This window comes from Tachypleus tridentatus, chromosome 7 (assembly GCF_004210375.1).
Source record: "Tachypleus tridentatus isolate NWPU-2018 chromosome 7, ASM421037v1, whole genome shotgun sequence".
Lineage (NCBI taxonomy): Eukaryota > Metazoa > Arthropoda > Merostomata > Xiphosura > Limulidae > Tachypleus > Tachypleus tridentatus.
Window position 1 is genome coordinate 78,031,226 of NC_134831.1, and position 26,936 is coordinate 78,058,161.

General features: G+C 36.2%; 1 long non-coding RNA gene across 1 annotated transcript in view; it reads left to right on the top strand.

Annotated features, from left to right (window-relative positions):
• The window catches only part of LOC143256035 (uncharacterized), a 49,985-nt gene extending 23,942 nt beyond the window's left edge, over positions 1-26,043 (top strand). Inside the window, exon 2 of the long non-coding RNA XR_013030967.1 lies at positions 25,652-26,043. This is a non-coding gene — a long non-coding RNA (uncharacterized LOC143256035). The remainder of the gene's footprint in view (positions 1-25,651) is intronic.
• The last annotated feature ends 893 nt before the right edge of the window (positions 26,044-26,936 follow it).

A 26,936-nucleotide genomic window follows, 5' to 3' on the forward strand; every position in this document is an offset into this window, starting at 1 on the left:
TTATAGAGTTTGTTTGTTTCCAATATTCGCGCAAAGCCACACAAGAGCTATCTACATTATCCGTCTTTAATTTTAAAACAAATTGATAAATTATGGGGAAGGCACATAATCAACAGCATCCATCACCATCTCTTGGGCTGGTATAATCGAACAGTAAGGTTTGGTTGTCAACCTCATAACGGATCCACAACGCCAAAGTTCGGTACACAATTCTTCTTTTCTTCTTTTCCGATAATGGTTCAACGGTAAATCTCTGGACTTATGATGCCAAAAATCTGGTTTCGATAATCGTTGTAGACACAACACGAATAGCTCAGTGTGTACATTTATGGTTAATGTCAAAAAAGTTTATCTTCAAAAGTGAATGCCTTGCAATATTAAGTCAGTATTTTCACAAAAGTTTTTAAATATTGTTCTGTGAAGTTTCTTATGATATTTAATAGTTTTATGTAATAGAGATCCCCACTGACCAAGAGCTCACTGAAGGTCATATATCGATTTTACACACTTCCACACCAACATATCCCTCTATATGTTTCAGCATCCTCCACGTGCTTGAAAGACCACTAATTCGCCAGTTTATCTATGTACTTATACTTACTGTGTCCCCTTGTAGGACGTGGTAATTGTACTAATTCATATCACTACTTCTGCTCCGACCTTTGCAGAGCTCTGGTATTTCAGTGTTTTCTGTTTTGTACGAGACGACCGTTAAGCCAATACAGTTTCAATTTTATCTCGAGTTCATCTCTCGCTTTCTTTGAAGTCTCAGTTACAATATATTCACCACCCAGTCCTTTTTAGGACTATTTCTTCTCTGCATATTTTAGTGTGTACCACTAATGGCATTAATCGAGTTAAGAAGAAAAGCATCTAGACCAACTACACGCCCTCAGTGAAAGCTGTTGTCAACACCCATTGTAGATCTTGTTAATTAAACTAATTTGTATGGATAACTTTGGAACGATAGTGGAAACAGGCAGTCAGCAACGTCTTATCACCCGTCATTCATGCTAAGATATCGACTGCTACTCTTATAACGTACCCACATCCTAAGTGCAGGCAATATTTTCTTATATCGCACGGGTTCAAACCCAGATCGTTAACCACATGAAAGCCATAGAACTGTACCAAAGGGCTAATCCGCGCCCTTATTTTATATTAGGTAATGAGTAAGTACTAGCTTGTAAATGAATAAAAAAAGTCCTCAACTTGCAGATTACAAACTTAAGAATGTCTTTCACGTAAACTCACAATCGATTGTAATAATTAATTTGGTTGTTTCCATAGATGACAACTGTATAGCAAATTTCCCCTTTATTAATTTTTGTTACAGTTTGTTATTGTCAGGAAAGTCCTTTTGATGTATTGGAGTGGGGGAGAATTTACTTTCTGACAAAGATTCACAACTGTTTTGTCGGTATTCCTGGATTTGTCACTTCTCTTGCGACTTAACTTAGTTATATGTTTCCGTCTTTATCTTTCTATGTAGACTTGTTTACAGAGTAACGTGAGATGCAGGGTTCGTATTGTGCACGAAATACAACTTTGTAACCCTAAAATGAAGTATGAAAGAGCAAACATCGTTCACCAGGTGTCAAAAACACCATACATAAAATGATAATTACTTTTTGTCTGAATACGTTCAGAAGATCAACACGTTTTGTTTGTTTGTCGTAAAACACAAAGCTGCGCAGTGGGCTATCCGTGCTACGTACACCGCGCATGATGAGAACCGATTTTTAGTGTAATGAACTATCAGACTTATCGCCAACCCAATGTGGGTTTGTAACAAAAACAATATAAAAATCATACCACTGAATCATCGTGAAGGTTGGCTCTAAACACAAAGCGCAGATTCGACTATTGAGTCAGGAGATCAAAGTCAGTGGCGCTGAAATTTTGAGAAAATTCATTTAAATATGTATTATGTGTTTTACTACTTCACTATTCAAAGCTTAAATGAGAGGTATTATTAGTAATGCTTTTAACCAAGAATCGTGCCACAACATTTGAAAAGTCATTTAATACACTTTTGTGTAAAAATACATAATTGCGTAACGTATAAATGTTTCATTTTAGAATATTTATATTACATTTAGATACAATTTCTACTTTGTTTCCTTTGTGTGTGTTTTTCGTTTTGAAGTACTCTGATGTTATGATTTAACATCATAGTTTCTTCTTAAACAACTTTTGTTTTCTATGTTTTTATGTTTTCTCTTACGTCGTTTGTTTTATAGCAGAGTAATATTGAGCTATCTCCTGTGTCAACGAATCGAAAACTGAAATTCAGTGTTGTAGGTCTATAGACTTACCACCGGGTCATCGGGAGACTTTCACGATTAACGAAACACCTCATTACACTCACGGGACTTGTTTTAAGAGTTAATCCTACAACTCCCGTTAGTAAACGAAGCATTTCTTGTTATCCTCACCAATTGGCATAGTGGTGCGTCTCCGGACTCACAATGCTAGAAACCGAGTTTCGATACCCGTGGTGGGCAATGAACAAATACCTCATTGTGTAGTTTTGTGTTTAACTTCAAATCAACAAAAAGTATTGTTATGTAGACTGAGCTTTTGTTTTGGTTTGTTAACTCTAACTTGTTTCAAACTCTTTCTGTGATAACACAATTATTCATATCTTGGGAGGGGTGGTCTGTATATTCTCATACTGACTAAAACTAAACGAATCAAGAATATTCCAAAGAGCATAAATGGCAGAACACAAAGCTGTTGCTGTTCCGTTATTAAACTATTCTGCTTTATATGTTCAGGGTCAAGAGGTGTGAAGTTATTTATTGCCACACATGATTCAACAACGGTATACTGTTTGTCAAATTGGTAACCTATGAAAATCAACAAAATAATAGTAATAAACAGAGTAAGTGAAATCAAATAGCGAATCTGAGAATAAGTTATTGGAGTGGCGAATCTAGGGAATAGAGAAAATTCGCACATTAGATAATTTAAGATAGTAATGGGTCCAAAACTACGACAGAGCAACGCCCTTACCCAAAATGTGAAAACTATGGGCACGTAAGACTTTTGTTTGTTTTGAATTTTATGCGAAGCTACATGAGAGCTATTTGTATTAGTCGACCCTAATTTAACAGTGATAGACTAGGGAGAAGCCAGTTAGTCACCACCACCCGCAGCCAACTCTTGGAGTACTCTTTTACCAACAAATATTTGGATTTATAAAGCCTCACAGCTGGAAGGGCAAACATGTTTGATGATGAGGATTCGGATATACGATCCTTAGATTGCACCCTAAACACGTAAGATAATTATTTATTCAAAAAGCTACTACAGTGAAGTTGACAGTAATATGGTGATTTGACTGTTGTGATTCCAGTTTATTCGGCTATATTTCTCACGAAAATAGTCGTTGATTTCGAGGTTTGGCTACAAGCCAATAATTTACAATAAACTGGAATCACAACAGTCAAATTATCATATTACTGTCAACTTCCGCCATTCAGTTCCAATGGACTTCCGTGCCTGTGATCTGCTGAACGATATCTTGGAAGCTGACATCCGTGTGCAGTGGAGAGTCTATGAGAAGTTTACTAACATGTGTGAACTAAAACCGACCAGAAGCTTATTACTGTGGAATCTACAGTGTTTAACACTAATGTGTAATGGTGACTTAACCGCAGCACGAGAATGCAAAACATATTAACTAATGCAAATTAGACGTTAACCCTATTTTTTGAATCTTGTTAATACGATATCAGGTATGCGTACTGAAGGAAATGAATCTTATAAAGACCGATATTCCAGGTTTGGTGCTGCCCTCGAAACAATTTCCCTGTTTTTGATGGTGTTTTACAAGAATTTTTAACAATGATACAACACTGGTATAACCAAAAGGAATGGTGTGGAATGTTTGGGAATATTCCAGTACAGTATTCCTGGTTTCGACTGGAGGAATAATGACACACATGTAAACTAACCACACATAACAATTAATGCTAGCAGATGCTCGAAAAACATTTGCGGTCAAAATAGTATCTTTGTTGCAATTGTACTTCTTTAAATACAAAATTCCTAGAACAATAGCAAAGAACTGTAATCGCAGACACCGAAATCTATAAGCCTAACATTAGTTAAGCCTTTATTAAGAGCTAAACTTTACTGTCTTTAGTACTGTCAATAAGTACAAATACAACGTTATTCTGCTACTTAATCTTAAACCTTTAATAAGCTTCCCATATGCTGTTGTACAAAATGTCTACTTAAGTATACTTACATCCAAGCGCATTTAGAGGACAGAGAAAAACTAAGTTTTATTATAATAGAGTCCAGTGTGGTAGTCCTGGTTTCGACTTGAGAAATAGTAACATACATTTAAACTATCATTGAGTAACAATGAATATTCCAATGTGGTGTATCAGCTTCGACTAGAGAAATAATAGCACACAGGTAAACCAACCCCGCGTAACAAAAGGTTCGAAGATTTGAATGGGTGTAACATTAATGTGAGAACACGTGTAGAAAAAAAAAAAAACAAGCAAATTTAATGAACGTGACGAAGAACGGTTTATTTCACGTTCCTCAGTTGTATCACATATCTTGCAGGTTGAGAGGTGCAAGGAAAATGAAAAAAATAATTGAAATTACAGTGAAATATGTGTGACGAGTAGTTTCATATGAAGCAATACAAAGACTAAACTGTCACAACGAATTGCCTTCTTCATCATTGGGATTCAGTCCATGTTTTGGACCAGGGAGGGTCTGGTCCAGCGTTGACCTCTTCCTCTCTCTCTGGAATTGTTATTTTTGCACTGTTACTGAATCATAAATTTCGTACAATGTCCACAGTTTCAATTAATATACCCTTTTCGTGTCACTTCCATTTCATATTAACGTGTGTGTGTGTGCGTATTTTCTTACAGCAAAGGTACATCGGACTATCTGCTGAGTCCACCGAGGGGAATCGAACCCCTAATTTTAGCGTTGTAAATCCGATGACTTACCCGCTGTACCAGCGGGGGACATTAACTTGTGTATATTGACTACTTTCACTTACGTATGATGGCACTGTTAGGCCGTGTTCAGAATACAGTTCCAATTGGCAGTCATATATACATGCACACATAATCCTACTTTTAACATACAAAACCCTTTTAAACTAGATCTGCATTCGTATTTAGAATTCACATAACCTAGTACTCTTTGGCCTGTAAGTTTTTTTTTATTTGTGATGTTTAAAAAGCGAGATACTTAGGGCTTGATTAATCACACCTTCCTCGAAACATGAAACAGTTCTCATTCTGAGGCCGTCTAGACTATATTCACAATACACTTTCTCTCTGTAGCTGACCAATCAGAAGAAAGAGGTCGAGATGTTGAAGTATCTTTACATTAGGTTATGGTCTCAAGATACCCTCCATATACAAAGTCGAGCAGAACAATCTATAATTGTCCCAAAAATCATCAAAAAAGTTCCTTGACCACTCAATCTATAAAAAAACGTTATCGCCTCAGGCTAAATTTTGCATAAGATCTTAACGGGATTTCATATTTTCCTAAATTATAACTTAATACAAAATTACATATTTCATGGATAGGAAATGCGTATTATGTGAGGGTGGAATGTGTTTTACTCCCTTGCTACACTAGTTTGTTTTCCTCAGATACGAAGATAACAGTTTTCTTCATATAAAACTGCATTTTCTCTCTTTCAAAACACCAACAGTCTGGTATGGTAACTTATCTTGTGATACGTGGAAAATATACCACAACTGAATAGAACAAACTTTCACGTTGACTACTTGCTGACATTTTCAAACTAAAAAAAAAACGCAGTAGCTTATTTTCTATTGCAGTTAATTTATGACACTCACTCTCGAATTTCCAGTTACTAGTTTTAAATTCTTTGTGTGCATTGTAATATAAAGCTAAGATTTCTTCATGTACAGAATTATTTTTTTTCTATTTGCATTCACTAGATGGTTTGTTTGCCTTCAAACTGGCATTTTTCCAGTAATGGGTGCTTATTTAGTGCCAAGTCCAAGTAGAAGTGCCTGTAAATCTTCTGTAATTCGTCAAAGCGAATAATGTTTTCAGGTAAGAGCGTGTGGAACGACTTATCTGACATTTAGCGGTAAGATAAGTGGTTTCAGTTATGTGATTGCGGAGCTGTTTATTTGCCGATACATCTGGTTTCAGTTGCTCTATACCTGATACTCGCAAAATCATAATACTCTGAATTTGATAGTTCTAAGTTGTATTTTAAAACAAAAAAAATGTGCTTATGAATTCCAAGACTACACGTACCGAGCGTGAATATATATATATATATAAAGTTGAAACAGCTTGGACTGTTAACACGAAGGTTTGTGGCTCACGTCCCCTTATTGCAAAAAAGGCGCTGTGCAATTTAGGACCTTGGCTGCAATATAAGAGTGGTGGTCTACTTAGTGTGTTTTGTGTGTTTTTCTTATAGTAAAGCCACAAAGGGCTATCTGCTCAGCCCACGGAGGGGAATCGAACCCCTAATTTTAGCGTTGTAAATCCGGAGACATACCGCTGTACTAGCGGGGGGCCTGCTATTAGTTTATACAAGGAAAGGCGATTGGTGCTGTTGACGAGCTCCCTCACGTTTATGAGTTCGAGCTTAGGATAGTGTTTGTGTAACTTTTCGCGAAGTTTGTGAACTAAGTAAACCCAGGTTATACGTTAAAAGAAAATGCGTACTTTTTTATTTATAAAACTTATGCTGTTTTATTTTTTTTTTTCTTGTATGTTTTGATGTAAGTGAAAAAACAACTTTTATATGCATGATTTTAGTGGTCAGTCTGATCGATCCCTGTAATTTATATTCATATTCCAGTAAATGCGACATCGTAATTGATTGACTGTGGAATCCATTCATGTGTATTGTCCGCCAGTGGCACAGCGGCATATCTGCGGACTGACACTACTAAATACTGGGTTTCGATATCCGTGGTGGGCAGAGCACAGATTGTCCATTGTGTAGCTTGGTGCTTGATTCTAAAGAAACAAAATCATGTTTCTTAAACAGATTTTATGGGGACAAAATAATAAGAAAACTTATTCCATTTGATTGGCTAAGCATTCTAACATGCTCGGTTGGAAAAATACGTTATTTTAGAACAGGCTCACAACTTTCTAAACCTCCTATTATTATGGAAATCTTTTCGCGTATCTTTCACTTCAGGCCTAATTAAACAGAGAATATACTTGAAAAACGTATGTTAAGTGTGTTAAGGCGTTTGACTCGTTATCCAAGGGTCAGGGTTCGAATCCCGGTGCTCGCCTTTTCAGCCACGGAGGCGTTATAATGATACGGTCAATCCGACTATTCGTTGGTAAAAAGATTTGGCTGTGGGTGGTGATGACTAGCTGCCTTCCCTCTAGTCTTACGCTGCTAAATTAGGGACGGCTAGCGCAGATAGTCCTCGAGTAGCTTTGCGCGAAATTCAAAAACAAAACAAATACTTGAAAAATAATCAAATGTATAAAAATAACTCATTAATTTAGTTCATTTGTTAAATAAAGAAAATTTGTTCTTGATGTTCTGGTGGTGGAGCCAGTCTGCGACTGAGAAATGTGACACCACGAGCTTCGATGCGAAGTCTCAGATACCTTAAAGACTGATTTTATATAAACCTACCGCTAATCAATCGAGGGATCTATGTAAAGTAGAAAATGTTAGTATATCATAGCAACAATATTCTTTGTTATATTCCACTCTGTTTGTGATTGGAAAATTATATTTTTATTCATCGAGAAATATCAAGGAATAAAACGTTTTAGTCTCTAGTATCTTTGGTTTGGTTTGAATTTCGCGCAAAGCTACACGAGGGTTATTTGCGCTAGCCGTCCATAATTTAGCAGTGTAAGACTAGAGGGAAGGCAGCTAGTCATCACCACCTACCGCCAACTCTTGAGCTACTTTCTTACCAACGAATAGTGGGATTGACCGTCACAATATAACGCCCCCACGACTGAAAGGGCAAGCATATTTGGTGTGAGGGAAATTCGAACCCGCGACCCTCGGATTACGAATCGAGTACCCTAACCACCTGACCATGCCAGGCCCTCCGATATCTATGTACAAAAGTATAAATATTTGATATTAGTTTATGTAAACACGGGTGTTTTTATTTTGTTTGTTAACGGAGAAATAACAGTGTATGGGTGTGATAATTGGTTATGGGAATCACGAAATGGATAAGGAAATAAAACAGCGTGCAGTACCATAAGCCTACGTGTTATTTCAAGGACAAAGCAGTTTCCTTCAATACTTTTCCTATGAAGAACTTATAATATTTTTCTCCATGCTTGACATTCCACAAATACAAGGTGTGCTAAAATTTATCCCACACTTCACTTCTTTAATATTACAAACATTTAAATGGATATATAGAACAGGATAATGATTCTGTCCTTCTTGTATTAATTGCAAGAAAATTAGAAGGAAACTAGTTTTTGCATATTTCACAATGATAGCTTTTGGCCGTAATCTTATTTTAAAGAAAAAAAAAGGTTAAGTAACGGCGGGAAGTTTGAATACCTATTATGATTTAGGAGTGACGAACACCAACTTGTTTGGTTTAGTTTAGGCTTCCGTATAATATGGCTCTATTGTTCTGTTAGCACTAAAGAGGTCATTACAGAAACCAGAAAGTTTAAATAGTGCGAATTTAGAAATGATGAATTCAGTACACACAAGCAATTTATATGTAATGAAGCAAAGTGTCGACACAGATGCAAGTAATGGAGCCATGGGCAACATATTTAGTAGCTATGTATTTCGTTCAATTAGTCGACAGAGCACTGCCGTCAGGATGGATCCGTTGTCGAGGGTTGTATTACATATTAATTTTCGAGGAGAAGTATTCGTTAATAAATATTTTTAGATGACGTAGAGACAAAAAAAAAGTTTCGAAGAAGTGAAACTTCGCTTTTATTCATGAAAACGGGAACATCTCGGAGAGAAAATCGTTTCGGACAGTAACGGGTTTTGATGCTACACAACAGACCAATCTAGAGGACCATCGTGTTTAATAAAGAGAACACTACGTTTCAGAAAAAAAAATATTCTTTGATCTAATACAAATACTGCAGTGAAGTTAAACATATATCTTAACGACATTCACAAGACAGTATGCAAAGGTTTGTAACTAAGAAAGGCTTACAAGCCAAAAATTCACAAGTTTCCAGCCACATCTTGATATGATTTGCTGTTTTTCTGAAAAAGAAAGACGAAGAATTTAAAATTATAACTTCTTTAAATTTCGCGCAGGATACACGAGGGCTAGCTGTCCCTAATTTAGTAATGAAGGCAGCTAGTCAGCACCATTCACTGTCAACTCTTGGAGGTCTCTTTTACCAATAAATAGTGGGATTGACCATCACATTGTAACGTCTCTACATTTTGTAGGGCAGAGATTCGAACCCGCGACCTGCCGATTGCGAGTCGAACGCCTCTAATCACTTGAACATCCCAAGCTACAGCTGTGGTGTTCCATCATCTCGCCCATTGAAGCAGTTCCAATGGACTTTTGTTCTTTTGATCTGTTTAAACGTGGTCCTTGATGCCAACATTCATTATATGAGGATGTTGTACAAAATTGCCAAGATGTTTGACTCAAAATTGACCTCGCCGTCTTTAGCTGCAGCTTGTTACAATAGAAATTACGACGTCAGGCGGTTATAATCATAGCCTTCGAAGTGAACACAACATTAAATGGAGAAAGCAATCAGAATGGGCAACACGGAACTTCCTTCTTATAATAGCCAGGTGGTTAAGGCACTCGACTCGTAATTCCAGGGTCTAGGGTTCGAATTCCCGTCACATCAGACATGCTCGCCCTTTCAGCCGTGTGAGCGTTATAATGTGACGGTCAATCCCACTATTCGTTGGTAAAAGAGTAGCCCAAAAGTTGGCGGTTGATGGTGATGACTAGCTGCCTTCCCTCTAGTCTAACGCTGCTAAATTAGGGACGGCTAACGCAGATAGTCCTCGTGTAGCTTTGAGCGAAACTAAAAAAAACAAACAAACCTTTTTATAAAGTGCGATTAACCTCAATTTTTCTAGTAAAAGAGATTACCGTGTAGCGCATTAAGATAATAAAAGTGTACTTTCTATGAAATACACCCTTCTTCAAACTACACCTTGAAGAATGTTCCTCATCCTCAGAGTTCTAAAACTTTTAACTTCTACATTAGCACTCGAAAAGTTGTTACTTTAGTCATTATATCTTTAAAATATGCATTCTTTCTCGAATTTCTATAGTTGATTAAAGTCTACATTTCTATAAAGTACATTACATACCACTGTTCTACGAAATACAGTTTCTTAAAATTTCGGCCCGGCATAGCCAGGTGGTTAGGGCGGTCGATTCCTAATCTGAGGGTCGCGAGTTCGAATCCCCGTCACACCAAACATGCTCGCCGTTTTAGCCGTAGGGACGTAATAATCTTACAGTCAATTCCACTATTCGTTGGTAAAAGAGTAGCCCAAGAGTTGGCGATGGGTGGTCATGACTAGTTGTCTTTCGTCTTGTCTTAAACTGCTGAATTAGGGATGACCAGTGCAGATAGCCATCGAGTAGCTTTGCGCGAAATTCAAAAACAAACAAACAGATAATTACGTCATAAGAAGTTTAATAACATACTTTAATTTACATATGTTTTCATATTAAAAGAATGTTTCTGATAAGGAATTAACTGGCTAAAGTACACTAATCGTATTCACCATTATTGTTGTTTTGAACTAAGCACAAAGCTATACAATAGGCTCTCGGTGCTTTGTCCGCAACGGGTATTGAAACCCCAATTCTAGCAGTATAAGTTCGCAGTCATACCGCTGTGCCAGTGTGGATCATTCACCATTCACTTACGTTTCATTATGTAACTATAGACAAAGGTTGTGCATATGTTGTGAATGTGTTTATTAATAGATATTGAAGTTACATAAAGTTATTATCCCTATAGCACAGCGGTAAGTCTGATAGCGTGTTATGTTAAAAATCTAGTTCGGTTACCAGCCGTTCGCTTCTTCTTGGTGGGTATGTTGGAAAGTTTTAGATACCCAGGAGGGTCAGGTGCAAAAGATCTCGTCCTCCGTCCCTAACATTCATTTTAGCTGCTACTATGTTATAGTTGTAGTGTTTTAGGGCCAGAGTAACCCACTGTAGTCCGGCCCTTTTCAGGGCAATGTCCATATATTGCCTTGAGTTGCCTTTTATTTATTTTTTATTGTTATTTTAAAAAAAAAATATTTATATATATATATATATATAAAACTATGAATATTATACTTGATTTCCATTTGTTAAATACACTGCTGGCCAAAATCTTAAGGCCAATGAACATAATGAAAAATTATGCAATTTGCGTTGTTAGACTCAACCACTTATTTGAGTAGAGCTTCGAAAGAAGAAAACAAGAAAAGGGAAAAAAGGCATTTAATAGGAAAAATGTGAACACTGAAATTAGCCTAAATACTAGCTAGTCAAAAATATAAGACCATACCAAAAAGAAGTCCTAATCAGGGTAGGAAATGCCCAACAAGATGTCTCAGTAGTGAGTTGCACGGCCGTCATTACGAATAACTGCAAACATTCGCTTTGGCATGGTCGAAATAAGCGTTTGCTGAAGGCTGGCTGGATGTTATTCAAAGTTGTGAAGATGGCTTCACGAAGATCATTCCTGCATAGGTGAGGGACTCCAGTCAATAAGGATGCTCTCTCCAACATGCCAATGTAGCCAGCTGCTGTTTGACGCCTCTGTATAACCTGAAGCTCCATTGTTCCATGGAAGGAGAAAGCAGCCCAGATCATGATGAACCACTGTGTCATGTAGAAAATGTCTCCGGTGTGATATCCTTATCGTGCCAGTAACGTTGGAAGCCATCTGGACTATTCAGGTTAAATTTGTTTCTCATCAGAGAACAAAACCACTTTTCTACGTTCCATGTTTGGCGCTTCTCAGCATAGTTTAACCAAGCTGTTTCGTGGTGTGGTAGGAGGCGTGACCTTACGGTTTTAAAGCCTTTCTCTTGTAGATGCCGTCTTATTGTTCTTGAGCTGCATTCTGCGTCTGTAAGGGCCTTAATCTGGTTCGACGATCGGCTGGTGTCTTGCTGGACAACCCGTCGAATACTCTTGCTCAACGCCGGCGAAATTTCCTTGGACCGCCCACTTAAAATTCTCCTTCCGTATCCCTCAAGGTCTTTTAAGAAATTTGCAACAGCAGATTTACTACGCCCAATCTCACCAGCGATGGCACGTTGAGAGAGACCTTGCTTTTGCAGCTCGACAATTCTGCCACGTTCAAACTCTGTCAACATTTTAGCCTTTGCTATTCTTTTACCCAGAGTAATACAGGAGATGTTGACAACGCTAATGCTTGAACACAAATGACTAAATTTCGTTACGTGTTTACCGATTAACACTTCGTTTCAGTATGGTCTTAAACTTTTGACGAGCTAGTATTTAAGCTAATTTCATTGTGTTCACATTTTCCCTATTAAATGCTAAAAATGTTTTTTTTTAATTTTACTTTCCCTTTTCTGTATTTCATCTTTCGAAGCTCTACTCAAATAAGTGGTTGAGTCTAACAACGCCAAATCCATATTTTTTCTTTATGTTCATTGGCCTTAAGATTTTGGCCAACAGTGTATATATTCATTGGAGAGAGGTACGTAGGACTATGTTCATCATGTACCCCGTATCTGTCGAGATCACACAATAAATTATTTTTATGCCAATTTTTTAAAAAATAATTTAGTGCATTATGCAAGAGTCTATCGGATACTGTCTCTTTGTTTGTATACTTGTGCATAAATGTGGATGAAGTACTGCGGGGTACGTTATAAGCTGAGGTTGTGATTGAATTTTGTAGTTTGTGTAGTTGTTTTTGTGTTATGTTTAACCAGGCTGAGCATGCGTATTCAAAAATGGGGCTAATGTATGTTTTGTAAATTTTTATTATATTATCAGGTGATGTGCCTTTATTTTTACCCGATAGGCTTCTTGCATACTAGGCCTGGCATGGCCTAGCGCGTTAAGGCGTGCGCTTCGCAATCCGAGGGTCGTGGGTTCGCGCCCGAGTCGCGCCAAACATGCTCGCCCTCCCAGCCGTGGGGGCGTTATAATGTGACGGTCAATCCCACTATTCGTTGGTAAAAGAGTAGCCCAAGAGTTGGCGGTGGGTGGTGATGACTAGCTGCCTTCCCTCTAGTCTTACACTACTGAATTAGGGACGGCTAGCACAGATAGCCCTCGAGTAGCTTTGTGCGAAATTCCAAAACAAACAAACAAACTCTTTCTTTCTCTCGGGTTTTGGGTATCATATGTACCCTGGAGAGTCAGATGCTCTTTGACCTCTTCCTCCTTCCTTTAGTTATATGGTCATGCGGTGTTGGTTGGTATTAGTTACTGCTTCAAGGTCAAAGTGGGCTGAACTACTCCGACCCATTTCAGGACAATGTCCATGTATTAGTATACATTTACAGATATTCTTTTGCCCTATAAGTAGGAAGTCTAGTTTGATGGTGGCCTTCTTTTTCCGTCTCTCCATGTATTTATTATTATTTTATTTTATTATTTTTTCATTTATATATTTTTGTGTTTAAAGTATATGTTGATCGGGGAGAGGTGTTTAGGACTATCTTCATCATGTATGAGGTACCTGTCTGGTTCGCATAATCATTTTTATCCAGTTTTTATCAAAATACGTTATTGTACTATGTAGGAGTCTATCTGGCATGATTGGTATGTTTGAATATTTATTTATGAATTTAGATTATGTTGTTTTGGGAACTCTGTATGCTATTGTGATGAGTGTGTTTTGTATTTGTGTAGCTTGATTTTAATTGTTTTGCCACTTATTACAGTTATCCAAGCTGTAGCTGCATTGTCTATTTCTGGTCTGATGTATGTTTGTTAATTTTTAGTATATTGTCTGTTGATGCTCCATTGTTCTTGCCAGTTGGACTCCCAGCATAGTTGGTTCCTCGCCAGACTTTACTTTATATTCATTTACATGGTTAATTTATGTTAATTTTGAGTCATAGGTTAGATCTAGAAATTCTGCCAATGTGGCAGTCTGAAGCAGTGTTCCATTCATATATATTTCAGGTTGTATTTTTATATTTTGTCAGCTTTGTAAAGACAAGTTGTATTTTTACTGTGTTTATTTTTATTCTTATTTTTGAGAGTATTCGCTTATTCTATTTAGTCGTGGTTGTATTTTTATATTTTGTCAGCTTTGTAAAGACAAGTTGTATTTTTACTGTGTTTATTTTTATTCTTATTTTTGAGAGTATTCGCTTATTCTATTTAGTCGTGGTTGTATGTTTGTGGCTGCTATTGTTGGTGTTGTGGCACTTTTCCAGACAGCAACATTATCAGCGAACTGTGAGGAGAATCCATGATTAGGATCCCTCAGTGACAAATTGTTTACATACAAGAAGAGTATAAAGCTAACCACCCCTCCCTGAGGGACGCCAGCTTCTGGAGTAAAGCAGAAAAGGTTCCCTCTACATTTTCTATTTTCCAGGTAGTCAACGTCAAGAAAGCAGGCTACAGTGCGTTGTTTTTTGTTAAAGCTATCTATTATGTCTTCAGTTAGTCTGACTAAATGGTCAGTTGTTTGTCTAAATTTTCTGAATCCATTTTGTTCTTCTGGTAATTTTGATGTTATCTGCAAGAATGTGGAGAGTCTGTTACTGATTATTCTCTCAAGAATTTTGCCTACACAGCTGGTCAGGCTGATTGGTAGGTAGCTATAAGGTTTATTTGCTGGCTTTGCTTCTTTATGGAACAAAAATATATTAGCATGCTTCCAAGAAATTGGTATATATCCTGAGGATAGTGATAAGTTAGAAAGTGTTTTAGGTGGTCAAACAATTTCGGAGTGCCCTTTTTTAGGAGGATGGCCTGTATCTCATCTTTACCCGAAGATGTGTTTTTTATATATTTTATTGCTTCAAGAAGCTCATGTATGTATATTTCTTTCGTTAGGATCGTGCCTTCGTAATTTGTTGTGTGTCTTGTATTTGTCTTAGATATACACTGCTGGCCAAAATCCTAAGACCAATGAACATAAAGAAAAAATATGCATTTTCGTTGTTAGACTCAACCACTTATTTGAGTAGAGCTTCGAAAGATGAAAATAAGAAAAGGGAAAGTAAAAATAAAAAACTTTTTTATCATTTAGTAGGGAAAATATGAGCACCATGAAATTAGCTTAAATACTAGCTGGTCCAATGTTTAAGACCATACTGAAACGGAGTGTTAATCGGTAAACACGTAACGAAATTTAGTCATTTGTGTTCAAGCATTAGCGTTGCCAACATCTCCTGTATTACTTTGGGTAAAAGCATAGCAAAGGCTAAAATGTTGACAGAGTTTGAACGTGGCAGAATTGTCGAGCTGCAAAAGCAAGGTCTCTCTCAACGTGTCATCGCTGGTGAGATTGGGCGTAGAAAATTTGCTGTTGCAAGTTTCTTAAAAGACCTTGAGGGATACGGAAGAAGAATTTTAAGTGGGCGGTCCAAGGAAATTTCGCCGGCGTTGAGCAAGAGTATTCGACGGGTTGTCCAGCAAGACACCAGCCGATCGTCGAACCAGATTAAGGCCCTTACAGACGCAGAATGCAGCTCAAGAACAATAAGACGGCATCTACAAGAGAAAGGCTTTAAAACCGTAAGCGTCTTCAAAGGTCACGCCTCCTACCACACCACGAAACAGCTTGGTTAAACTATGCTGAAAAGTGCCAAACATTTTTTTTATTATTATTTTCCCTTTTCTTATTTTCATCTTTCGAAGCTGTACTCAAATAAGTGGTTGAGTCTAACAACGCAAAATGCATATTTTTTCTTTATGTTCAATGGCCTTAAGATTTGGGTCAGCAGTGTACTTGTTGGGAAAATTGGTTCAAATCATTCTTTATTATTTAGTATATAATTTGTGACTTTGTTGTAAAAATAAGTATTCATATCTGGATCAGTATGTGTTTTAAATGTATTCTGTAGTTGGTATTTGAAAGCTTCGGCTATTTCTTTATTTGTGTATGCTATTGTATTATTGTGTTCAAGTGTAGGGTACTTCTTTGCGGCTGAATTGTCGTTCGTGAGTCGTGTAAGGTGTGCCACAATTTTCTCGCGCAGTTCCTCTCTCTCTTTAGTTGGTTGGGTATATAAATTTTGTGTACCCAAGAGGGTCAGGTATACTAGATCTCTTACTCCTTCCTTTTCGGCCCAGCATGGCCAGGTGGGTTAAGGCGTGCGGCTCGTAATCTGACGGTCGCGGGTTCGCATCCTCCTCGCACCACACATCCTCGCCTTTTCAGCCGTGGAGGCGTTATAATGTGACGGTCAATCCCACTATTCGTTGGTAAAAGAGTAGCCCAAGAGTTGGCGGTGGGTGGTGATGACTAGCTGCCTTCTCTCTAGTCTTACACTTCCAAATTAGGGACGACTAGCGCAGATAGCCCTCGAATAGCTTTTCACGAAATTAAAAAACAAACATCTAGCGAAATATTTTATTCAAGTTACTCAAATTTTACCTAAATTCTATAATCGTAGATTATCGTTGCCAAAACATAATTATTATTAAAACTATGCAATAAAAATGAAACATATGAACTGTTTTGTGTTCTCGAGATATATTTCCAAAATAGTATAAACTTGGCCTGAGAAGTGTTAAATAAAGCTTAAAATTGAAATGTTCCTAAGGCAGATTGTGTAAAGGATATCAAATAATCGCTGGGTAACTGATCTGGGTAGCAGTTGTTATCATGTCATGTTCATCATTTGGTACTTAACGTATTTACGTGTCATTAACATGTCCTCTGGTTGGTCAATGGTAAGCTTAAGAACTTATGAGTGTTCACGTACTCGCTATATATAAAGATAGCCCATTATGTAGCTTTGCACTTTAATAAACTCAAACTCCAACATACAGGATAGGCCATAACAATGACGACGAAAGTATATTATTTTCCAGGCAACTTTTACAAGTGAAGATTGAAATTATTCACTTCGAAGACTGGTGCTTTGGACATTTATAATTAATATTAACTTCTGATAAAAAATATTTACATATATCAGAACTAAAAATATCTCGTAATCTGAGGGTCGTGGGCTCGAATTCCCGTCACACCAAACATTCTCGCCCTTTCAGCCGTGGGGGCGTTATAATGTGACGGTCAATCCCACTATTCGGTGATAAAAGAGCAGCCCAAAAGTTGACGGTGGATGGTGATGACTAGCTGCCTTCCCTAGTTTTACACTTCCAAATTAGGGACGACTAGCGCAGATAGCCCTCGAATAGCTTTGCGTGAAATTCAAAAACAAAACAAAGGAAACCTTTCTTTTCATTTTTAGGGTGGACTACTTAGTATATTTAAAGTTAATATACGAGGGCCAGAGTGATGAACGTTACTCAGTCCGTTTTTAGGGCAATGTGTATGTATACTGTACTTTCAGATTCACTAAGTCTAGATCATAGGTGGCCTGTTTTATTTTAGCACTAATTTATTATTATTGTTATATATATATAAATATTATTTATTTTATTTATTATTATTTTATTGCTATTTTTATTTATTTTATTATTATTATTATTTTTTACTTAATTTTATCTTAATATATAAATTAATCGGGGAGAGGTGTTTAGGACTCTCTTCATCATATATATGTAATACCAGTCTAGTTCACATAACAGCTCATTTTTTGTCCAATTTTTATCAAAATATTTTGTTGTACTATGTAGAAGTTTATCTGGTATTGTTTGTGTATTTGAATAGTTATGCATAAACTTTGAGGAGGTGGTTTTGGGTGCTCTATATGCTGTCGTGATTACTGTATTTTGTACAGGTTGTAGTTTGGTTTGCAGTTTTTTTTTTTTTTTTACATTAGTCCATGCAGGAGCTGCATAGTCTACTACTGGTCTTATATATGTTTTGTATATTTTAAGGATATTTCCAGGCGTTGTTCCATAGCTTTTACCAGTTAGACTCATAACATAGTTCATTCTTCGCCAGATTTTAGTTTTTATGTTATTTACTTGTTTTATCCAGGTAAGTTATGAATCATATGTTAATCCTAAAAATTTTGCAGATGTAGCAGTCTGGAGAAGCTTTCCGTTCATGTAAGTCTGCGGTTGTGCTTTTTGGTGTTTCGTTGATTTTGAAAATATCACAAATTGTGTCTTCGCTGTATTTATTTTCATTCTATATTTTTGTCAGTATTCACTTATTCTGTTTAGTTGCGGTTGTATGTTAGTGGCTGCTATTGCTGGTGTTGGGGCACTTTTCCAAATTGCTACATCATCAGCGAACTGTGACGAGTATCCATGATTTAGGTCTTGAAGTGGCATATTATCCACACACATGATGAGGAGAATAGGACTAACCACCCCTCCTTGAGGAACGCTAGCTTCTGGAGTGAAGAACTCAGAGAAAGTTCCCTGTACGTTTACTCTACATTTTCTGTTTTCCAAAAAGTTAGATGCGAATAATTCCACGCGGTAGTCCCTTTTTATTCATACGGAACCGAAGACCATTGTACCATACAGTGTCGAATGCCTTCTTGACACCGAGGAAGCAAGCGACAGTGCATTCTTTTTTATTAAAGCTATTAATTATTGTTTCAGTTAGCCTAACTAAATGATCTGTCGTTTGTCTAAATTTTCTAAATCCGTTTTGTTCCTCAGGTAATTTTAAAGTAATATACAAAAATGTGGAGAGTCTATTACTTATTATTCGTTCAAGAATTTTACCTACACAGCTGATCAGGCTGATTGGTCGATAACTATTTGGTTTATTAGCTGGTTCACCTTCTTTATGGAACATTAACATATTAACTTGTTTCCAAGAAACTAGGATGTATCTACAGTAAAAAGATAAATTAAAGATAGCTAATAGGTGGTCAAATAATTTCGGAGTGCCTTTTTTGAGGAGAACTGTTAGTATGCCATCATTTCCTGGTGATTTCTTTTTTGAATATTTGATTGTTTGTTTGAGTTCAGTTAGTGTGATTTTTTTGGTGAGTAGTAGAGTATTATAATCATAAGTGTTAGTAGTGTTACTGTTAAGAATATTGATTGGAAAATAAAGTTTGTATAATTCTATGTTATTTGTTACATGATTGTTTACTATGTTGTAGAAATAGTTGTTCTTCTCTGATTCATTGTGTGTTGTGCAAATGTTTGGTAGTTGATGTCTGAAGGCTTCTGCTTTTTCTTTGTTGGTGCGCGCTAATGTGTTGTTATGTTCTAGTGTGGGGTATTTTTTTGTGGTGGCTTCGTTGGTGAATCTTTTTAGGTGCGACCAAATCTTTCTAGGGTCTGTTTGTTCATTTAGTTGGGAGCAGAAGGTTTTTGTTTTAATAACTTAGCTTCTGATACTGTTTATTTGTGTTTTTATTTCTTAATCTATTGCTGTCATGAACTGTCTTCTTGTATTTCTTGCTGTCATGAACTGTCTTCTTGTCTTTGTTTTACCAGTGTTATTAGTTGTGTGGTTGGTTTCCATGCGTTATTTATGATTATTTTCAGAAACACAATAATTTTTTTTAATGTAAAATCGTTATACAAGGAAAAGTATTTTTGTACTCGGCACCTTCACCGTGAAAAAAACACAACCAAATGTACGTTATTATTAATGTTTACGTCAGTCATTTATCTTGGATAATATATATATTATGAAGCAACAACTGCATGGTTGTCAAAGGCAATAAAAATTATTTTGTTCTAGATTGCGAAGTAAAGTTTGATCTTGCGGTATGTTAATATCTTGCTAAAAATACTGAAGAGTTACGTTAATTTGCATGTCAAACGGACACCATGGTTTATTTTGTATTGTAATAATACCAGGAGTGCTTTTATAATATAGTATTTAGTATTGAAAAAAAAATGCATGATAAAGGTAGTGGTAAAAAAGTTGCTAATAAAAACATGAAAGGAAAGAAAAACTTGTACAGTGGGAAAAAAAATAAACAAATACCGGTAAGATGTAAAAGTGAAAACAGAATGATTTAAAAATATCGAGTCATAAAACCAAAAAGCGTACTTCAAGAAAGTTTAATATTCAATTTATTAATTAGTAACTTGAAATATAATATTACATTAAAATATTATTAAAGTTTAAATATTACATTTATCTAAGTTTTTCATTAAATTTGTTTGACTTTTATTTCATTCTATTGTAAGTAAGACTACCAACTATTTACAAGCACGTGAGGGGGCGATAATTGAAAATTATCATTTTTATTTCGTCTTTATTTGCCCTCCGCTAGTACAGCGGTATGTCTCCGGATTTACAACGCTAAAATCAGGGGTTCGATTCCCCTCGGTGGGCTGAGCAGATAGCGCTTTGTGGCTTTGCTATACGATAAACACCCACACACACACTCATCTTTATTTGTGTAAAATAAGCTCTAATATTTACTGTTAAAACTAAATTCTAAGAAGTCCGTCGCTCAATAAAATCACAAGTGGTTTAACAATCCCCTAATCAACTTTGAAGCCGTTTGATCGTTGATATAACAGCCCCTGTTACCAAACAACTTTATGAACTGGTTTTAGTCACTTTTAATTATAGTTAGATAAGCGAAGTTACCATATATTTCAAAATAACGTCTTGGTTTTGGCAAATATTTCTTTATTTTCAGCAATTAAAATCTTTGGTGTGACAAAGGTTATTATTTTCTAAGTTACATCATTTTTAGGTGTTTTTTTTTGTTTGTTTATTTCAGAAAAAGAAAAGCAAATGAGTCAGTTCACACACTTTAATTTTGAGCTTATAAAAATAGACGGGATGCAGCCAGTTAGAAGCACTTGTCAACTGGCGGGCTACTCTCGTCTGATTGGATAGAGGAATTTGTCCATTAATTTTATGGTGCACCCATAGCCTCAAAGTGCAAGCGTGTTTTTGTGGCAACAGGCCACTAACTTAGAATCCTTTTATTGGCAGTCTAAGCATGAACCTGCTAGTTCACAACTAGCCCTTCAAATATGTAATTTCTCTTGACTAGCATGTTTATTTCCTTCATCGTAAAACTTCGCTTTCGAAGGTTGTGATTCCTGGAATGACCTTGTGGTCATCCACCTACTGTTGACAAAGAATTAGAAATGAAGGTTTAGGCTACTTGAATATTTAATATTTGCCAAATGAAAAGAAATGTCACAGCCTGAATTAATGTTATATGAAACCTGTTTATCACTTTTGATTAGCCTCCTAGTGGCACAGCAGGTATGTCTGCAGACTTACACTGCTGAAAACTGGGTTTCATTACATATCATGGGGAAAACAGATAGACTATTGTGTACCTATCTACTAAACTATAAATAAATAAATCAATTTTAACTAAATAGTAGTTTTTTATTTGATTTTTTTCGTTGTTGTTTGTTTTGGCAGATTAACTTACCTTTAATTGGCTTTCACACTGTTTTTCATGACTCTAGTTTTACGTTCTGTTTTTCAGAGCTTTTGGAGTTCCTCATATGTGTGTATAAAATATTATGCTCAACTTTCTAATTTTGACAGAAACAGTGATCCAAAGTCTAGAATAATAACCAAGAAAACTGCACAACATTAAGATGTGCAAACCGGGTTTTAGAAAATTTATTAATAACAGTCTTGTGTGAAAGTTGTGTTAGTGTCAGTGAATATTATGTATAATATCCTGTTGATGGCATTTGTGATAAATTAGTGAATGTTTATTATTATTAAGGTTTTAGATGATGTAATAAACGAACCCTTCTTACCAGTGGCGAGTTCCACACTCCTCTTAAGGCTTGTCGTATATGGAGAAGTTTTACACTAAAGGTTTAGTCGAGTACGATTCGTCGTAGTTACCTAGTTATTCTTGGCAGGGTTAACGGGAAGTGGGGCGCTGCCCAGAGGTACGGGCTGCAGGATATTACAAAGTTCACTAGAAGTGCATACTGCTTACTATACTGAAATGGCTACTGCTTTGTCGTGGATTCATGATGGAATTTCTCATCTAAATTTCTTTCATGAAAAATCAGCAAATAGTAGTAAATAGAATAAAAGAGGATCCCAGTGACGTTTCTGATTCTGGACTGGCTCTCGACGACCCTGATGCTTTTGTGTATTATAGTAATACTTGCAAGAATTACAACAATAGTTAAGGGAAATGCAAACTTTTAGCGCGCTTCGGCGTCGATTTTTAACTTTATATTAAGGAAGTAATATGTAGGGAAGTTTTAAGAATGGGAAATACAAATTCTTACGGTACTCTGGCGGCAACTTCCGAGTTCTCCTTAGAGCTAGAAGTATATCGATTTGTTTGTTTGTTTGTTTGTTTTAAGTTTCGCGTAAAGCTACACAAGGGCTATCTGTGGTAGCCGTCCCTAAGTTAGTAGTGTAAGACTAGACGAAAGGCAGCTAGACATCACTACCCATCGCCAACTCTTGGGCTACTGTTTTACCATCAAATGAGATTGAACGTTACATTATAACATCCCTACGACTTAAAGGGCTAACATGTTTAGTGTGACGGGGATTCGAACCCGCAACCTTTATATTACGAGTTCAGCACTCTAACCACCTGATCATGCCGGACCCAGTAACATATCGAAGAGTTTTAACAACGGAAAAGACAGATTTACGTGCTTCGCTGAGGAAGTCCACGTAGTAGAAACTTAAGTTCCAGACTCAACTTTCTGAATTTTCTAGCGTGATTCTTTCTCACAAAATAGATAATATTAGTTCACCAATTTAATTAGGATATTACCTTCTGTCTGGTAAGCTTTGTTTGTTTGTGGTTAAGCACCAAGATACACAATGGGCTTTCTGTGCTCTACCCACCACAAGTGTCGAAACTAGATAATTCCACATTCATACCATTGGGGTCATTTAGTAAGCATAGAATGTGACAGCCTACCGGAAGATAGTTTATTGTGTTTCAATTGTTTACAAAATGTTTTGATAGTAAATTAACTCTTTCACCTAAGTTGGTAAGACATTCTAAAGCGTTCAAGAGGTCTCGAGCTCTGTCCTACTTGTTGAAAGTGCTCCACCATGACTTTATTTCAATGTTAGGAGAACAAACAGAGGTGTATTTATTTAATATAGTTAGAGTTTTGTTTCTAGTATAACATGAGATATGTGATGGATAAGTTGTTACTTATTTGAACTCAGGTTACAATGTATAGTATTGCAGCATTAAACAAAATAGAAATTTTTGCCAGTCGAGCATAGACATTATACACTTCAAGTGTGTATTTTTATATACTTAAATAACAGCCGATGAAATTTGTTAGTCAGGTGCGTATATGTGTGGAGGGGTCGTGAATTCGAACCCCCACAACCGAACATGCTCAACCATTTACTGATCTGGCCACACGGCTATAAAATTTGTTAGCTTACAAATATTACCGGCTGACCCCTAAAAAATGGTACAAAAGTCGAAATATGGGGGGGAATAAGAATTATTCCGTGTGTATATATATTGAAGAAGTCGCCTAATTTGCACGCCATCTGTACCTTCAAGATTAGCACTAATTTAGCATAAAAATATTTAATTCCCAACATGATTTTAAACAAATACCGCACAATATATACATATATATAAAACAAAATACTACATATCCTTATAAGCGTCACTAAAAACGTTTTGTGGAGGAATATATTGTTTCAAACTTCTTTTTAAAAGTAATAGACCATTTTCCACACAATTTTTTTTTAATTTCATGCAAAGCTACACAAAGGCTATCTGTGCTAGCTGTCTCTAATTTAGCAGTGTAAGACTAGAAGGAAAACAGCTACTCATCACCACCCACCGCCAACTCTTGGGCTATTTTTTATCAAAGAATAGTGGGATTGACCATCATATTATAACGCCCCCACGGCTGAAAGGGCGATCATGTTTGGTGCGACTGGGATTCGAACCCGCAACCCTCAGATTACTAGTCGAACGCCTTAACCCACCTGGCCATGCCGGGCGTTTTCCACATTGAAACTCGTTTCTTGAAATTATTTTACCTCGTTACTAATTATACATATCACTAAAGTTTTTTACCAAAAATAGTTCAGATATAAACTATCATTTATTATTTTAGTCTGATTTGACTTTGAATTCATTCTAATCATTCTCTCTCTCCCTTTTTTTTGTTTTTACTTGCACTTTGTTATAAGTTTCTTGAATATGCTAATCTCATCTATGAGATTGTAGTTGAAATAATAATAGAAGGACGAGGTCGAAAAGTCCAAGGTTTTTAACCCTGGGCCAGTCCCAAAGCTGAGATGGAAGAATGACCTTGTTGACAAGGGGTTTCCCCACAATGACAGGCCATGCTTGGGTTTTCCAAAATCTTAGTCAGTAGTTATCACTGATTCAGAGTAATAAACACACGCCCTTATCTGTTGTATTTTTTAAAATTGCTTTTAGCAAACGCTGCGATCATATTCGTCTTGTACTTTCTTTGAATTTCAGGTGCGTAAAATATTTCTTATTCGTAAATAAAGTACAAAAGTGTAAACTTAAATATATCGGTTCTTTATAATCAGTGTTAAGAAAACAAGCCCAACGAACGAATACTGTAAAGTGGCCAATGTCAAGATATCAAATAACCTTGCATACAGTAAAGGAGATACATACATATATATGTGTCCCACGTTGAGCTCTAATTATCGCATTATTCTAACATCATCAGTCACACCTTCTCTGCATTCAAGCTGCCCAGTGCTCCATAGTATCATGTAATCACAGTAATAGCAGTAGTATCTTATTGACTTGATGGTGCTGCCATCTCAGTCAGGATGAGTGAAATCGATCAAGTTAGATGTTACGATCTTTCCTGTTGATTTTTGATGAAGACAGTTGATCACTTCAACCCTTGTATAAGGGTTGTTACTGCGTCATTACTGCGCATACTGTTTGAACATCCTGTGTGTACCATTAGTATACATATTGTGTTATGTACCGTACATACACATATAGAATGGCACTCTGAATTGAACTGTGATACCTGCACAAGAGTTATCTATGCTAGCTATCCCTAATTGGCAACTGATATAAAGGAAAAGGCAGCTAGTCAACAATATAACTGTTGATTATTGGCGAAAAGTGATATTTGACCGTTACTCTTATAGCGCACCCAATCCACCAGCCTTAGGCGTGGATCATATTATTGCGACAATGGGATATGAACCGTAAATTCACAGTTCGGTACAGTAAGAACTAGGCTGCATCTGGTCTACTACCAGTTGTTAACGAAGCATATTTGCTAAGAAGAAAGCAACGTAGAAAGGTGTTCCCAAGTGAATTGTAGTCCACGGTAGATTTTTAATGCTTAAGTGAGTGAATAAGTTTCCTATTTTTACTCAAATATGTTTAGTATGTTAACAAACTGCAGTCCTTTTTTTTTTTATTCATTGAAGTACTACATATGAAGTAATTACAAACATGAAGGACGTGATGAAAACACAGGTATGTGTCAGTTGTGAAAACCATTTCATTAGAGAAAATAATGTAGGCTTAGAAGGACCTTCTTACAGAGCGCCTAGCCTCAAGAGAAATTCTCTCAAAAAATTTCGATAATTGATATTTGCCAAACTACGTTCAATTAATGTTTTACAATACCAGATCAAAAAATACTGAAATAATTCGAAAAATTCCATTTCATTTCAGAAACACCGTCAAGGGCAACAACCTCGATGTCTTTTAACACTTTGACGAAGCTTTGTTGAGAAGTATTTTGGTGCGATAACCAACATCTATCAAAATCAACTTGGATTAAACCAGTAATGTATCATTCGATAAAATAAAACAGCGAGTGAAAATTTCCATAAACGTTCAAGATGAATTTCGATAAAAACTGTAGAAATCAAAGAGTGAATTTCGAAAATATTACTTCTCCTCCGACTCTAACGTAAACAAATTGACAAAACCCAGTTTTAAAAACGTTGGATCTGGAAGATCACAAAACCCAACTAACTGACCCAATATTTGAAAACAAACTATCAAGTCTAGTATATGTATTTACATCGAAACCTAAAATAAAGTATGTTACTAAAGCATAATCATTTGCTACAAAACGTATCTTTAAATACCACCTATTCAACACGAATTTAAAACCGTATTTCGCGGTCTAACATTATTTTAACAGTAATTTTGTGTTCTGTTTTATCCTATTTAAAAATTTACACAAAGAAATGATTTATGTATTAACTAGCTTTTCGCAAATGAATCGAATGCGAGTTTTTGATTGTTAATATATAACTTTACAGTTTCAAAATTAATTTAAGAGGATCTATCAACTAGACAGTTAACGTTCTGTTTAATATTGAGTTTTTACCATAACTACTACATGTAGGCAGGTAGGTATTTCATGTTTATTGGCACAAAGCTATTAGGCTATCTGTGCCAAACAAGATGCAATATACTATAATAGTATATGGAAATGAAATTAAAAATACGTTAAATAAGTAAAATTAAGACCCACCAGGAAGACAAATATTAAGTTCAAACTTGCTGTCAGTCACCTGAAGTTGGCCTTTCCAGTCCTGGGTTCAGGTTAAAATAAAATTAAAATGTGTAAAAGAAATCATGCTAAAACAGTATATAGTCCAATAAAAACCTTAAGTTAAAAAAGATCAATAGCTCTTAAAAATGTAAAAACACGAGTGACGCGGCCAGTATCACCTATGATATTGGCTAATGTCAAGGGCAAACTTAACTGAGAAATATGTTTAAAATAGCGTCGTTTTTCTTGGTTGTAACGATGGTAATGATAATAAAATATGTATGATTGTGACCTGAGGACCATACATTGGTGCATCAGTACCAGATAAAAGGAAGTGGTGAGTTAAAAAACTGTGACTAATGCATAGCCTAATCAAAACAACTTCCTCCCTTCGATCTTTACAGAAACAAGATGGCCAAAGAGCTAAGGAAGGTTTGATTTGAAAATTTT